Source organism: Muscardinus avellanarius, assembly GCF_963383645.1.
Source record: "Muscardinus avellanarius genome assembly, chromosome: 13".
Lineage (NCBI taxonomy): Eukaryota > Metazoa > Chordata > Mammalia > Rodentia > Gliridae > Muscardinus > Muscardinus avellanarius.
This window is the reverse complement of record NC_137799.1, coordinates 79295212-79313187: the sequence shown is the minus strand read 5'-3', so window position 1 is coordinate 79313187 and position 17976 is coordinate 79295212.

Here is a 17976-nt window from a genome sequence, read left to right as displayed (position 1 = left end):
AGGCAGAGAAGCATGTGGCCGAGGTTACTAGGAGTAGGTTTCAGAGTCTGGGATCAAGGGGTGCAACCCCAGGACTCCACACAGTAAAAGTCTCATTTTCACATTCTGGCTGGAGCAGCTTGCTTGGAGTTGTCAGCTCCCATTAATTTCCAGAACTTGGAACTTGGGAGGTAATGCATGGAGACTCACTCTCCCTCTTCCAGGGTATTGGGGCCCTGTAAGGCATTCTAGTGTAGAAGGTAAGTAACTTATTTGCTAAAATGTCACAGATAGGAGCTAGGGCATAGCTTAGTGGTAGGGTGCTTGCTTGGTACGCATAGGGTAGTTGGTTTGATCCTTAGAGCTACAAAAAAAAAAAAGACACAAATATATAAGGGCACATGGCTTACAGAGATCCTGTGGTTTGGGTTTTTCAAAATAGTGGCAATTTCATATTCATATATATTCTGCCCCACCAGCCCAAGGTGGTTATCAAATTCTGCATCTTGAGTAAAATATGGCTACCAAATCTGACATTTTAAAGTTGACAACTATGCTCCAGTACAAGAGACTTAATTAAATAGGTCAGCCACACTCTCCCCGGAATCTTCTTTTCCTAATTGTTGCTAACAATGACCACTTACACGTGTCTGCTTTTAATGAACTCTCTCCAAGGAGAGCGTTTTATTATAGCAGACAAGTGCTCAGATCCGTTCTGGAGCTAAAGTCCCAGGATAGCTGACAAACAACTAGTCTTGAGGGTTATGTAAAACAATATTACCTGAGGTGGAAAGCTCGTGAACAGAAGTGGGGCTCGCAGATGCTCACCACTCCTGCCTCAGTTTCTCCTCGGCCCTATGCTCTTATACTTTTAGCATTGTGTATCTATTTATTCCGGTAGACTGGAAACTCGGAAGGCCAGGTACACTGACCATCGCGCCACACTAGAGTGTCTGATAGATACGTGTGAAGTGAATGGATGAGGGAAGGGACGCAGTGCAAATCTTGATGGGAACAGAGTGAATCTTCTGTTCATTTTGTTATAACGTCAGCATATGTGATGCTTTGATATTAGTCTTAAAAGGGGAATGAGGCCATGGTCAAAGAGGCAGAGATGGAGGGAAAACTGGCAGAGGTGACCTGCATATGTCAAAGAGGTGTCAACACAAGGACAGCACCTCCTAGATGAGGAGAGGTGGCAGCCCCAGGCTCTGATGCTCAGTCCTCCCCTCCAACTCAGGCTCAGCTGAATGTCCTTTCAACCCAGAGGCACACAGCTGGATGCAGCTACCTGAAGAGCAGCCACAAAGGGAAGGGTGCTCTGCGAAATGTTGTAATTCAAATGGAATATAACATTAATCAAGTTGTTTGCAGTATGGGAGAAATTGGATAGCTCAAAATATAGCATGTACATAAATATTCACAAAAATGTGGACTTCTTGACAAGAAGCGCAGATAACTATCCACTAATAGTGGTTTGCTCTCAAGGGTGGCCCTATGGCACGCTAAGAGAGGTCATTTTTGTTTGCTTCTTATTTAAATATTTTATAGATTTTATATAGTCATTGGCTATTTTGTCTTAAGTTCTATAAACTTAAAGTTTACAGAAAATACAATATGAACCAATAAACGGGCCTCATACAGACAGGAAGGAAATCAAATGTGATGTTTTCCCATTGCTGGGAATGGAAACATCATATAACCCAGCTATTCCACACCTCTCTTTCCAGAGGAACTAAAGTTATAATACTATAGTGATACATGCATATCCCTGTATATAGCAGCACAACTCACAATAGCCAAATTATGGAACCAACCTAGGTGTCTGTCAACAGATGAATGGGTAAAGAACATGTAGTTTATACACACAATGGAGTTTTACTCAATTATAAAGAAGAATAGAATTATGTCATTTGCAGGAAAATGGATGGAACTAGAGAATACTATAAATAAGATCAGCCAGTCTCAGAAATCCAAGGGTCGAATGTTTTCTCTCATATGCAGAAGCTTGAGAGAAAATAGGAAACAGAAGAGACTTCAGATAAAGGAGGAGAGAGACCAGTAGAAGAGTAGAAGAGGATTGGGGGAGTTGAGGAGGGAAAAAAGGAGGCTGGATGGAGGAAAGAGTTCAAATAATGTTATGTCCATATCTGAAGGCATCACTACCAGTCACACTAACATGTGCAGAGAGGGTGGGGGAGCGGTGGGATTTGCAGAGAAACACCAAATGCTGTGTGCATGTATGTTTTTATCAATTTGAACTTTACTATGATTTATAATTAAGATGCACCAATAAAAGCATTAAAATAAAAATAAAAAAGAAACCAAGGACAAAGAGGAACAAGGTAGAATTTCTACAGCTTCTCAGCTCTTTTTGCTGAGAAAAGAGCTTTTGTACAGGGGGCTCCTTGAAAGTGTTGTCCTGGTGACTTGGGACGGGGTCCCAAAGTGTTCTCAGGCATTTATGTCACTAAGGTCAAAGCTGTGGAAAGCTTTCCTGTGGGCTCCTCCATTAGAATAAAATCATTTCCTTATTCCAAAACACATGTATGGGCAATTGACATATCTGAACACATTGGGTGCACAAGGTGGAATATTTTCAACTTTCAAGTTACAAAAGCCCTGACTTTAGTTGGCTGAGGCAGTTAAACTTTTTCAATTCACTTAAAATATCCAGGGGCAGGAAGAGTTCAAGGCAGGCACCACAGGGATTGGGTGTTCTCTTGGCACTACTCATTTCTGTTGGTGAGGCTTGGCCCTCATGTTACCTTGTATTGCTTCAAGATAGATGCCAGCAGCAACTGGAGATGCCTGCTTCCTTATTCATGATTCCAGAAGGGCAAGGGAACTCTCCCCCAAGTGCAGAATGAAAACCATTTTTAGTTTATTTGAGCCAACAATAATGTCAGAGAATGCCACATGATGACTGGTATCAGCCTGTTCCCTGAACCAATGTCAGCCAAGCAGGCAAAAGACTCCCTGGATTCATGCAGACTAAGAGTCCACCTGATAGTGCCAATGGGCACGCCATCAGCTGTTCCTGAATCTTATGAGCTAGGGGGAAGAATTTGTTTGTTCCTCAACAAAAACTGGGGCGTGGGGAGAGTTCTAATAGATCAAAGAAAAGGAAGAAGAGATACTGCAAAGTCAAGGAACAGTATCTACTATATGATAATATATTCATGGTGGGAAGAAGAAAAAAAATCACCCACCAAGATATGAGTCAGGACATCCAGAGTCTATTCCCAGGATTGACATTAACAAATCATTTTTGAAGGAAGTCTGAGAATTTCTGGGTTTCAGCTCTTGTGGCAAGAGCAAGATGGTGTAAAAATACTGCTGGGGCCCCATCCAGCTCTCTTATCAGATTGCTACTCATTCCCTACCACTCCCAGCCAGGCGACATACTCCACTCCACACAAAGTGCCCACTGCAGCAGACAGGTAAATACTTTTAAAGGAATGAATTTCCTGGTGATTTTCTCCCCCCACCATTTATCTCACAGTACATCAGCCAATTGCTATGACCCAGCAAAGCAAAACAGTGTGTGGCATAATTATCTGGGAAATATAAGACCATCCAAGCCATCAGATAATGCAGGGAAGGGTGAGCTTTGTTTCCTGAACAATCTGCCTGGTCGCTGTGGATGGTCCCCAAATCCTCAGATAAATGGACAGGGCTCCACTTTTCTTTGGCTGCCTAACTCCAGCCCTTTGTGAATCAGGATCAAACTCCTTGCTGTAGAGATAAGATCATTTATGCCACATTTTAAAAGCAACGGTTCCTTTTGAAAGGCTCGTTTTACTCTTTTCGTGTCATATGACACTCTTTTACCATCCCAGAGGGTCCTGAGACCTACAGCGGAGACTCTTGTGTTTCAACAATAACCTATAGTCATAATAAGTATGCCATATGAATGAACTGAATTCACTAAATGTTTGCTTTCCCACATGAAGTTTCAGAAACTTAGAGAAATCATTTCAGGCATGAACCCCAGCACTGATTGCTATGCACATGTTTACATTTCTGACTGGCATCATTTTATATCTGTTTTAAAAACAACATTGGCAGAAAGCAGTAAGATCACCTGGGACACGTGGACTCAGAGGAAGTGAAGAAAAACTTTCTTTTGAAATGCAGGCAAATAAAGAACCGTCGGCATTGTATGACTCGAAGATAGGAAGAAAATCAGCAAAATGCATTTTTTTTTTAAAAAGGAAACATAGCCTGAACTGTGAGATCAGCTACATGTGCTTGAGAGGTGACTTCTCTGAGAAATTTCTGCTGGTCTTACAGATGCTAATACCTTCTTATTTTCCCACGCTGACATCATATGCAAACGACCATGTCAAGAACACATTTGCAGAATACACAAGTAGAGGGAGGAAACAACATTATTAGTTCTTATTTGCAGCTGCTGCCAACCCCTGAGCCCAAGCTCTAATTGGAATCGCAGTGAATTTAAAGCGAGGACAGCCAAGGGTCTGAATAACGTACTCGGATCTGCCACGCAGGACCCACACTTTTTCAAAATGCATGCTTCCCAAACTCAAGAGTTAAATAAACCCCTGTGCTTCATGGCTGGCTAAATGTAGAGTTTTACAGAAACTTTGTTTTATAGTTGTGACTTCAGGTCTTCACAAAATTATATGTGGATTGATTGGAGCAATACTAAATTGCAAATACAAACATACCAGGTACTCTTATCTATTAAGCGTCTAGTTCTCTTTTGCCAAGAGTGATTTTTAAAGAGCTGTTGGTTTCTGGATTTTTCTCTGCTGAAATGAGCAAGCTCCCACTTTAAATATCTCCTGATTACTGGCTGCTTCTCAGACTAATAGCTGCTAAATCACTGCTAGGACAAAGGTTCCCACTGTGGTGCATGAAAAAGAAGATTTACAGTCATATGCTATGCTGAACGGCTCTGTCCAGGGCAACACAGCGCCCTGCATCTGCCACAGGCTAAAGCAAACCTCCAGCCAGATCTGATTTCAGACTTACATAAGAGGCCAGCCAGGCTGTACCCTCAGAGCTAAGGTGAATAAACAGAACTGGGAGGGGCCGTGGGGTTGGGTGAGCAGGAGGGGGCAGGGCCTGCAATTAGCATGTGCCTCATTTTAATGCCAGATTTCTTCAGATAGTCAAATTTTCAGTGTTGACTTTGCTTCTATGCCTGTTTCTAAGTCTTTTTCTTTTTCTTTCTTTCTTTTTTTTTGCTCGCCTCTTATGCACACAGACGTATTCTGAATCACACCTTCCAGAAACACCACCCAAATGTTGGGGTAACAGTATCGGATTCAGCCATATTAACAACTGCAGAAAGGAGATGCCAGGTAGAGTTCTAGGATGACAAGATCTCTTTTGAGCAGGGTCTGAATTCGTAATACCATCTTACTAGCAAAGAAAGCAGGGGGTCCGCTGCAATGGGCCTGGTGCTACCAAATATTCACTGGTCATCTGAATTCGCAAGCTCGTGTTTCAACTGTCTTTCCACTTCTACTGGGACCTTTGTATTAATTCATTCCTCAACAAACAAACAAACAGAGAGCTTGTATTGAAGCTATGATCAGATAAATGCTCGTGAAAATAGATAGTGGACCTCTATTCTTTTTCTTTTTTTAAGTTATTCAAATTGCATCTGGAGGAGGCTGGACTTTAGGTAGTTGCAAAGGCCCTGCTAAGGCTTAGCCATGGCTGAACTGGGCTGACTATGCCTGCTCATTATTTATGCAACTTCCAAACAACAAACTCCTGAAACTGTCCAAAAAGAAACGCAAGAGCCCTGGTGCTTTGGTGAAACACACCTTTCTCTGATGTAGGATAGGAAGGCACAGACAAAAAGCAATGACGGTTGGGCCCAACCTGGGCTTCTCAGGTTTCGTGTACAGAGAAAGGAAGGAAGTAGAGTTCAGGATGCGAATACACAGCACCAGGAGACAGGGGGTCAGGTTCTAGACCTGGTTTGAATGCTAAGCTGGGTCATCCTGAGCAAATCACTCTGCTCTGATTCTCAGCTGGCTCTCCTATACAATCAAGAGTTTGGAGATCAGTGGTGCTCAAACTTAAGCCTGGGTCAGTTTCACCTATAGGGCTTTTTAAGGCACAAATCTCTGGGCCATGTCTTTAAGTGTGATTCCACAGGTCTGCAGCAGGGCCCAGGATGTATATTTCTAGCAATTTCCTAGGTGATGTGGGTGTAATATAACAGGGAATCAGTCATGGAGAAGCATGGAACTGAATGGTTTCCTGGGGATCTTCGAGTTCTAAAATGCTACACATTACCGCACGGGAGCACTACGCTATTGCACATTGCTTAAGCCCAGGCTAAGAGGACTGAGGGCTGCCCATCATGCAGTCTCCTCAAGTTTCAGTAGAAAATCACAAGATTCTCATTTTCTTCAAAGTCCTCTGCTTGGTAGATAAAGCAGAGGGTGATGCTAAATATCTTCTTAGAAGTAAAAAAATGATTGTTTTTATTTATTTATTTATTTGGTGGTACTGGGGTTCCTGGAAGCCCTTCTACCTCCGGGCTACACTCCCAGACCTATTTTATATTTTTATTTGGAAACAGGGTCTCTTAAGACAGCGCAGCTGGCTTCGAACCTGCGCGATCCTCCGGTCTCCGCCTCCCAAGTGTGGGGATTACAAGTGTGCGCCACCACGCCTGGCAAAAATGATTGTTTTTAAATAGGCAAATAATATGTTAGTCAAGAGTTAAACAGGAAATTCATTTGTTAAATTTATGTTAATGCAACCTGCACTTTGTCTTTGAATCCAATTATTTCTTGCATATACTATCACAATTATACTAGGTGTGGTGGTGCACATGTGAAATCCCGGTCCTCGAGAGGCTGAGACATGAGGATGCAGGTTTGAGGCCAGCCTCATCAATGCAGTGAGACGCTCAGCAACCTAGCAAGGCCTGTTTCAAAACAAAACATAAAAGAGGGCTGGGGGTATAGCTCAGAGGTTGCCCCTAGGTTCTATTCCCAGCATCCTTGTGTATGTGTGCGTGTGCATGTATACATGTGTATGAAATCACATTTGTGTTATAAATTTCACCCTACCCCCCTCTTGAATGCGAGCCTTAGGGCTTGATATGTAAGTGGCGATCACCCTATTACTCATCAGTCCTGTGGAGCCAGCTCTGATTAGCGTTCTGTAACTGACAAAAATGTGACTGTAGAGAAGGGGCTTCAAGTCTCTGGGTCTCAGAATTCTTATCTGTAAACAGATCATTCTTGTCCAGAATTAATAATTATTATTCTGAATTTCCAAATATGTAAGTAAATGAAATGTATGGTTTCTGAAACATAATTACAATATAATGAAAAAAGAGGCAACCTACCTACATTTCATTGAAAAACATCCTTGTGGAAGCCCATCTACTCCCTCTAGGATGGCCTCAAACTATTCTCCCACTTTCCCTCTGCTCCCGCCCCAGCTTCTCAGTGCCTGAGAACAAAACCCAAACTCTGCACTGACGCTCCTCTTCTCTCAGCCTCCTCTGCCTCGGTAGCCTTCCCACAGCTTCCTCAACTCTACATGACCTTATTTCTGATCCTAGAACCCTCTACATGTATTTTTTTCTTATAGCCTTTCCACCATCTGAACCCTTTTTGATTCAGATCTTCAGAGACCTGTGATTCCCCAATACTTCCTACCACGCCAACCTACTGTGCCTGTATGGCACCGCTTAAATGTTTTTCTTCTTGTATATCTACATCTTGATTACTCCTGGCATGTACTCAAAATAGTTATTTGTTGAATGAATGAAGGAATAATATTATAAACAGATACAGAAGTCTTTTTGCTCTGTATAGAAACACGTGTTTACATTAAACTAACCAAAAATGTTGTGCCTGTTACATAATAGGCATTTTGAAAAGTAGCTTATTTATTATCTTTTTAGCATTTAATTCTCCTAACAAGCTTAAGATGCAGTATCATCATCGTGTTCCATATTTTACACATGAGGAAACCAGATAAGCTACTTTTCTCAAAGTCAGAAAGCCAGTAAGTACATGGCTGGGAGTTAACTTCAGATGGGTATTTTCACAATCTGTGGCTTCCTTCCTTCCTTCCTTCCTTCCTTCCTTCCTTCCTTCCTTCCTTCCTTCTTTCCTTCCTTCCTTCCTTCTTTCCTTCCTTCCTTCCTTCCTTCCTTCTCTATTTCTTCATCCCTTCTTTCTCTTTCTTTGTGTGTGCTTTGGTACTTGGGATTGAACCCAGGGGAATTCTACTTCTGCACTAATTTAAAGAAAAAATTGAAACAGTGACTTGCCAAATTGTTGAGACTGGCCTGACACCTGCGATCCTCCTGTCTCAGCCTCCCAAGTACTGAATTACAGGCATCTGCCACCTCATCTGACTTCCACAATGTGCTTTTAACGCCATTATGTTATAAATGGTAAGATGAAACCCTTAAAATAAGCTGCCCCTCTCAGATCTATGTCAAATCTTTTCCCCATTTATGCTCTCGGACTTCCATCGATGAGACTTTCATGACTTCTCACTGAGCACATTTCTTATAGTAAAAGCTCTGATAGAAAATTCTCCCTTACTCTGACTCCAAATTTCTCCCAATGTTGGCTCCACCCCTTATTCCCAACTCTACTCTTTGAATCCTATGGAATGTATTTAACCTTCTTCCACATGGTGGCCTTACTTAGCACTGCCTTTCTGAATTTGCTTCTTCCGTGAAACCATCCCTGCTCTTTCAACGGCCTCTTGAATAGCAATATTTTAGCTCACTTCCTATACTGACTTCTCTGATTTAAAAAAGTCTCATCTATCCGGGTATGGTGGTGCATGCTTGTAATTCCAGTACTTGAAAGTCTGAGACAGGAGGATGACAAGTTCACAGCCAGCCGCCTTCCCCAACTTAGTGAGATCCTGTTTCAAAATAATAAAATAAAGCTGAAAGTGTAGCATAGAGGTAGAATGCCCCTGGGCTCGATTCCCAGTGTGCACAGAAACACACACACACACACACACACACACACACACACACACACACACAAAGGAAAAAGAAAGAAAGAAAAAGTCCCATCTAATTTTAATTCCCTAAAAATTTCATTGCAGCATTAAATACAATATTTCTGGTATGGTTAAATCAACATGAAAGAGTGGAAAAGCACTTCACAATAAAACTATCTATTCTCAGACTCTAATCATATTGTATAATTTCAGATCCCTAAATTAATTTCCAATAATGTGAAAACAGCAAATTTAATTTGCCTCAGTGGGCATGGTTCATCTCTAGATAAGATCTGCTTGATAGAATCTAGACTCACATGTAATTGAAAATTTTCTAATAGTTGCATTAAAAAAGTAAGAGGAAGCAGATTAAATTTAAAAATGAATTTTAGTTAATCAAATATTTCCAAAATATTATCTTAGCATGCACTAAATAATTAATGAGATATTTTACTTTTTTGTAGGCAGCCAGTGACTTTATGCTTAGATAATGTGCCAGTTTGGATGGCCACCTCTTGCTGGCTCGGCAGCCATGTGTGCCTAGTGGTGCCATGTTGGACAATTCATCTCTAAATGCTCTTAGAAGAGATACTGCCCGACAGACACTCATTCACGGGACTGCCCTTCAAATTTTGCTGGTTACATCTACCAGTGTATAGGACTGACCCGACAATTGCTTTCTTCTGGAGTAGCTATATAAGAAGAGAAAATGGTTTGAAGTGACATCTTCTTCCATCAAATGTGCTGTCAAGTGGTAATTGAAAGGTGACAGGAACCAACGTTGGCATTGGCCAATTAAGAGGAAGCTTCAGAGAGCTGGAAATAAAAACAACTTCTCCTCCATTAGAAACTAATAGAAAATTAGTTCTCAACCCCGGCTAGGCTATACGACTACTCATAGCACTTTCAGAGATACGATTACCCAACCTCCACCTCGGCTCTGCTGAGTGAGACTTTCTGGAGAGAGTCAGGTGAGTCTGATCTGCAATCCAGGTTCTAAACCACTTGTCACGGTCAATGAGGGCTAGAAACGAGTGCATGGCTCCAGAGAGTGAGTTATGCTCTTTATTTTCTTAATCATATTTTAAAAACATAGATCATTTTATTTAAGTTTTTTTTTTACCAAAACATACCAGAGATTAAAATAAATTCTGCTTTAAAATAATAAATGAATCAACAGTGGAAATATATAAAACATTTCACAATACATAGGAAAATGCTACAGAGTGCCTTTTTAATTGACGTTTATAATATAAATGGATGCAATTATTTCGTGTGACCAGAAGAAAGAGGATTAGAAACAACACATGATTCTAAAAGTCATAGAATGAGACAAGAGGTCTCAAAGAATGTGGATGAGAATGTAAACAGGTACAACTTGCATAAAAACAGTCAACGAGTATATTTAAAGGGCTGTAAATACTGATTCTATTAGATTAAATATTTCCATTTTCATATAGTTAAAGACATAAGTACATCATTGGAAATTTAGATAAAAAACTAGAAGAGTATTATTTATAATAGATTTTACTCATAAGAACATAAATATTCAATAATTAAACAAGATGATCTCTAGTATCTTGCAAGATTATGAAAAGTAATTTAAGGTCATGGGAAAATTCTTAAAATATTTTAAAGGAAAAAAGTAGCATACTAAATTTATTTACTGTGTGAGCTCAAACTTGAAAAACAAAAGCACATCTTTACACATATGTATGGAAGAGAAGGCTGGAAAAGAGTCCACCAATAGAATTACAAATGTTTACTAACTTTTCTTGATCTGAGTCTGCATTTCCCACACTGTCTGCAGTGGCCAGTCACTGCTTTGAGCTCACAGGGTATGCAGGGCTCTGAGCCGAGTCCTCCAGGGAGCTAGAGGCCGGGTGCAAATGGACTTGTGCCCGTGCTGTTTGTGCAGCTGTGTGCAGCAGCACAGATTATGCTGTAAATCCACTTATTCTGAAAAAGTAAATTGCAAAAGAAGAAACACTAAAAAGGCTTAATCTGGGGAAAAAAAAAAGAAAAAAAGATCCCTGGATTCCATGGTATAAAGACAATCTTTTCTAACCAGAAAGCCTATTTTCAGTATAGGGATATCCCCTAAGTTTTCATGAAATTGTATTTTTCTTACACTTCTCAGCCAACAGAAATTGCTATTTCCAAGAAACTGAAGTGCCTGTGGTGGCGCATGCTTGTAATTCCAGGACTTGGGAGGCTGAGACAGGAGGATTGGGGTTTGCGGCCAGCCTCAACTACTTAGCAAGGCCCTCCACAACTTACTGAGACTCTGTTTCAAAATAAAGAATAAAAAATTAGGTGCTGGTGGTGTAGCTTGGAGGTATAATGACCCTAGGTTCAATCCCCAGTACTGCAAAAACTAAAACAAATGAATGAATGAATGAATGAATGAATGAATGAATGAATAAATAAAGGGGCTAGGGGTGTAGCTCGGAGATAAAATATCCCTGGTTTCAATCTCCAGTATCACAATAAAAAGAAAAAGAAAATACTTTCTTTATTAAAACAAACAAATAAAACCAACCTGTTATCTCAATAAAGTCAATGCCTTTTTGTAAAATACAGAGGAGTAATGTCTAGGCGTGGAGAAGGTGGTCATGAGACCAGCACGTTGCTCCTGCTCTGCCCCCAACACACACTCTCCCCTTATTGGTAACATTATTGCCCTGGCTATTCATGATAAAAAGTGGGGAGTCATCTTTAATCTCTTATTCAATCTATCACCAATATTTTGGCCTTATCTTTAAAAACTACATTGTAAACTCAATATGGAAGGAAGAAGGAAGGAAGGAAGGAAAGAAGGAAGGAAGGAGGGAGGAAGGGAGGGAGGGAGGGGGGAGAGAAGCAAAACACCCTCAGAGCTGCGTTTCTGTCCCAGCACTCCAGCTTCCGGCCTGGCTCTCTGCAGCAGTCAGGCAGGTGATCTCTCTGCTTCTCCCTCACTTGCCTTCTTAGCAGACTTTTCTTAGCAGCCAGAGGGATACTTTTCAAACTGAAGTCAAATCATGTCACCTTTCTGCTTTGGCTTCAAATGAATTCCCACTTTGCTCATGATAAAACTAAAAATCTTACAATAGTGTGAGAAAGATTATGTAATTAGGGACCACAGGAATCCTTTCTTTTTTCTGTCAATTCTCTGACCTCATCTCTTTGTTCACTACTATTCTTTTGATGGACCAGGTGCCCTCCCACCACAGGGCCTTTGCTCATGCCATTCTTTCTGCCTGGGATGCTTCAGCAGATACCTCACTCCCTTACTGGCTTAAAGTGTGGGCACAAATAACATCACTTTATGGAGGCCTCCATAACAACTTTATTTTAAATTATGGGTCTTCTGACTCTACTAATTGGAATTCCCCAAGTCCCCGAACTCGATTTCCCAACCCTAGGCCTATCTCCTGCGGTATCAACAGTGTCTTGTTTGTTCTTCGTTAACAGACAAGAGAGTTTTAATTACTGAAGCCAAGGTCACCTATGTTTCTTCCTTTCTACCTTGAAATCACGCTATATCTGCCAACTCTTATTCCTTCCATTCTTCTTCCCTCCAAGGAAGGTCAGTCTCCTCCTCATTGAACACCAGGTTCTACGTGGCTCAGAACTCCCAGCCTGCCCTTCCTTCTTTGGGCCGTGTTTCATCGGTGGCCTCTCTCTTGGTATCCTCTTATCTTTTCCTTTTCTCTACCAACCTACACACAGGTCTCTCTTCTTAACCAAAGACATGAACACCCAATGCATTTGGACCCAGATATTCTTTGCTCTCTGCTCACCTGGTCAAAATGCTTAAAACTTAGTCCTTCCTCTGGTGTTCGTCCCACCGAGCTCACTCTCAAGGGATTTGGGCTCCGTCCTAAACGGCTGCACCAGCCTCTCCAGAGATGAGTTTGTAGTGCGCGTGTTCAAATTCACCACCACCCGGTCTGCCGGTGACTCAGACGTGCAGCCAGTCCGTGACTGCCCAGCCCCTCTGCCTCAGTCTGTCTGCTGCTCTCTAGTAGCACTTGCCAATGATTCCACTTTGAATGGAACCAGTGGCTTTTGCTTGGCCTCACTCTTCCTGAAAATTTCATCAGCTTATGATGCCGTCAATTTTATTTATTTATTTATTTATTTATTTATTTATTTATTTATTTATACCACCAAGCATATGTATTTCCGTGGTGGTGGTAATGGAGACTGAACTCGGGGGCATTCTATCTCTGAGCTCTATCCCCAGCTTTGTCCTATTTTTTAAATTTTGAAACAGGGTCTTCCTAAGGTGTTGAGGGGTTTGCTAAGTTTCTGAGGCTGGCCTCAAACCTTCGATCCTCTTGTTTCAGCCTTCTAAGTATCATGCTTACAGCGTTGCGCCACTGTGTCCAGCTCAGTGACACCCATCTAAGACCATTTTCACTGGCTTCTAAGACAGCGCGCTATGCTGGTTCTTCTCCTTCTTGCCGCATGGTTTGTTGGAATCCCTTCCTCTTTCCTCCTCCAGGATGCAGACAATTCCCCAGGATTCTCAGTCCTTGTCTTTATTCTCATTACTTTCTCCGTTAGAAATATCAGCTGCCTCAGCGATCTCGACATGACCTTTCTAAAGATGACTCCCTAAACTCCGATGTGTCCCCTCTTTGAATATATGATCCTGAATTTCTATCCTGAACCTCTGAGTAACTCTATCTAAAATCAAATGTGCTATTGTACCTCACCACCATAATTTGAAACCTCCAGCTGATTTTTGATTTCTTTATCAAAATCATTTCCAAAGATCAGTAAGCTTACACTTTTTGCTTGTGTTATGTTCTTATAGCTGACCTTTTTTTCTTATAATTATCAGAATTCTCATTAATGATGTTTTCTGGTCTAATACAACAACCTGCAAATCTTCTTCAATTGCAGTTTCTCTTGTATCATTTCTATGTCTTTGCATTTGGTTAGATGTGAAGCAAAATGTCTGTGCTTCTGCCTGGATTTGAAAGCCCTTCCAATGAGCTCCCCACAGTTGGGCATGTTGGTGATAAGAGGCACAGGTCACACTATGGTTACCTGTGTCCCTCGAAGGCCTATGTGTTAAAGGCTTGGTGGGTGGCTTGTGGCACTATGGGGAGGTGGTGGAGCCTTTAAGAGGTGGGGCCTGGTGAAAGCAGCTAGGGTGGTGGGGGGCGAGCCCTTGGAGGGAATGAGCGCTCCACCTTTCTCTCTATTTTGTGTTCCTTTTGGCATGAAGTGAGCAGCTTCTTCTGCTTCACGCTTCTGCCACGATGACCTGTCTCACCACAGGCCCAAAGCACTGTCTCCGACTGTGGACGGAGACCTCTGAAACTGTGAGTGTGAGCCAGATCAACCTTTTCTTTTTGTAAGTTTATTTATCTCAGGTATCTGTTACAGTAATGGAAAGCTGACTAACATTGGTCTCTTGAATAAAACATATTCATCTTATTTTATGTAACAAACAAACAAACAAACAAACAAAAAAAAAAAACAACGAAAGAAAGGAAAAGGAAAAGGTGACCAAACTAATTTCTACATTGTGAATTAACATTCTGATGTACACCATAAATCTCCAAAAAGGGTGCGTGAGGTGTCTCTAAACTAATTGACTGTGAGGATATTTTTCTCTCCTGAGGAACTGCCCCCGCCTAGCAAGACTGTTCTTCTCTAACCTTCACCGTCTTTGCCCTTGCTTGCCTCTCTTCTTGAGGGCATTTGATTTGTTTCTCTTTCACTGGACTGCTCTTCTCAGACATTCCCTGTTCTACAAACACCTCTCCTGATTGCCTAAACTGGAAAACTGGACTCACCCACCCGTGGAGACAGATAATGCTATAACAATGAGAATGTGAGATACATTTAGGATTGATGGGTGGGGACCTAGGAAATCTCCAGAAGTCTATTGGGATAATTCTTTTTTCTTTCTTAAGTATACTTTAAAAATATTTTTATTGGAGCATTGTAATTATTGTAATTATACATCAGAGTGAGTTTCAAAGTGAAACAAACACACATGTACCAGGTCTTGCTGTGATGCCCCTCGAGTCCGACCCCGCTACTCATTTCTCCCCATACATAAAAGTGAGATTGGGCCTGGCGTGGTGGTGCATGCTTGTAATCCCAGCATTCAGGAGGCAGAGATGGGAGGATCATGGTTCGCGAACAGCCTCATCTACTACTTAGTGAGGCCTTTTGCAATGCAGTGAGACCCTGTTTCAAACATCAAAAGGACTAAAAAATTGGGCTGGGGTATAGCTCAGAGGTAGAATGCCCCTGGCTTCCAGCCCAAGTACTACAAAAAAAAAAAGTGAGATTGGTAGTGATATCTTTATATATGGACATAGCATTTTTTAATTGTTTTCTTCATCAATTCTCCATTTTCCTTTTCTAGCTTCCCTACCTCAGTCTCCTTCCATATTCTCCTGGTCTCTCTCCTCATTTATCTGAAATTCCTTTGTTTCTTATTTTCTCTCTAGCTTCCATATATGAGAAAAAACATATGACCTTTGACTTTTCTGGACTGGTTGATCTCAGCACAATATTCTATAGTTCTATCCATTTTCCTGCAAATGACAAAGTTTTGTTTTGTTTTATGGCTGAGTAAAATTATACTTTGCGTATATACCACATTTTCCTTGTCCATTCATCTGTTGATGGACATCTATATTGAATTCATAATTTGGCTCTTCATGTGTGTGTGTGTGTGTGTGTGTCTGTGTGTGTTTGTGTGTGTGTGTTTGCGTGCGTGCTTGAGGTTGAACCCAGGGGCATTCTATCTCTGAGCTACACCGCCGACCCTATTTTATATTTTATTTTGAAACAGGGCCTCACTAAGTTGCTGAATCTCACTTTGAATCTGTGATCCTCCTGTCTCAGCCTCTCAAGTACTAGGATTACAGGCATATGGCACCATGCCCAGCTCATAATTTGGTTATTGTGAATTGTACGGCTATAAACACGGCTATGCATCTTTCATTATAATTTCCTAACTTTAATTCTTTGGAAAGATACTGAGGAGTGGTACAGTTGGGTCATATGGTGATTCTTCCATCACTAGGCTTTTGAGGACCCTTCACCCTGATCTCCAGAGTGGTTGTACTAACTTCTATTCCTACCAACAGTGTATAAGAGTTCCTATTTCCTCCATCCTCGCTGGTGTCTTAATTATTGTTTGCATTTTTGATGATTGGCATTCTAACTGGAGTTAGATGGAAACTCAGTATGGTTTGGATTTGCTTTTACATTGTTTGTGTAAAATAATGGAGATATTTGATGGCTGCAAAATTACGGCAATTTGAGCTACTGCTGCATTCAAAATCCCCAAGATTGAAATAACCTTTTTGGGTTATCACCCTGTATCCAGGAGATCTCTTCTGAAGCACAAAACTAGATGTGAGGGGCTGTTAGTAAATTAAACTATGAGCTCTGCCCATTTGACACTAGCTGGGCATCATTTTGAGAAACAGAAATGTCCCCCCTTTCCTGCTCAATTAAGAGCTACAAAGAATCCTTGGGAATTGGAAGGTAAAAGCGCAAATTCACATCTGTCCAATTTGTTACAATTTCTATAGAACCTTCAGCACATCCCCTCACTTAAGTGCCATGATAGCCTGATTGCTAATCTCAATTTTAAGATGAGGTGAATGAACCTCTGAGGAGTTAAATGGCCACCCTGATTGCACCCTGCTGGTTAGTGGCCCTGAATGCAAGTTCTGAAGATCTGCTTTCTAAATTTGTGGTGATTCCTCTGGCTGTGACATCTGTGGTCCTTCTGCAGGTGGGCTGGACTCAGTGATCCAGCTGGCCGGGCAGGGAGAACCTTCTTCCTTCAGCGCATAAACGAGAGGAGAGTCTGTGTGCCTTTCTGTTTGGATGTAAAACACACAGAGATCTGGCAGGATGGGGCTCCCTAGGCAGAGCATGAGCTTTCACATCCCATGACAGCCTGGAGAGGCAGGAACCCCTGGAGCAGTATCAGCGTGAAGGGATGAAGGAGAAGACACCCGGGCTCTGAAAATGGATGGTCCTTAGCATAGAACTAGATTTCTAAATCAAGACTGCACGTCTCAGAGGGCATTGCTGGTTTATTTACATCTACTGTATGCAAACCAGAAAATGATAACACAACCACCGAAACATGCCCCTTCCCCCTACCATAGATTTTTAACAACTTGCAGTATTGAACTCTGTGCATATACGTCTTGGGGCTGCTGGAAACTAAAGAACAGTTGTTATAAGTGTGCGAAGGTAAAGAAAAGAGTGCCAGCCATAGCAGTGTGGGCCGTTTCAGCCTCCGCCACGGGACCAGATAGCAATCGACATCAATAGCTGTGTCCTCAAATCAGAAGGATAATGATAGAGAATGAAGCAAACAGAGGCGCCCAGGCAAACGGCCAGCCTGCAGTGTTTGGAAGAGGTGGGGGCGAGGCCCAGTAATGAAGACAAAATAAGAAAGTGGAAGGGCATTGTATGTTGTGACAGTGTATCTCGCTGGCTCTCCTCCACCAAAGAGCGTCACCTGTACAGCATGCTGAAAGATTCCATCCAATTTAGGCCCTCGGTCAGGGGACAGGAAACTAAACTCTGCAGCAGCTGGAGTCTAGCTTCAAGGTGTTCTGTTTAATTGCAAGCCAAATCGCTTCTGAGTTTATACCTATAGATAAAACTGGGTTTCATATGCTATGCATTTAGCTGAGACTGTATCTCCCCATAATTTCCTCTCGTACCCGGATGAATTGATATTAATTTCCTCTGCATTACTACAAAGCAAAACATCTCCCAACTCTCTTTTAAAGATCACGGATAGAGGATTATATCCATTTTTTTTTTGGTAGAAAACGATCAAGGAGATATTATTTACTGACTCAGCTTATTTTCTTTTGAACCTTATTATTAACCTTATTATAACCTTATTATTACATTATTTCAATACAGCTTGAACTCCAGTCCCTCCTCTTTCAAGTTTAGGTTTGTGTTTTGAAACTTCAATTCCTCTAATGTCAGGATTGACCCAGAGTGTTATTTTCCCTC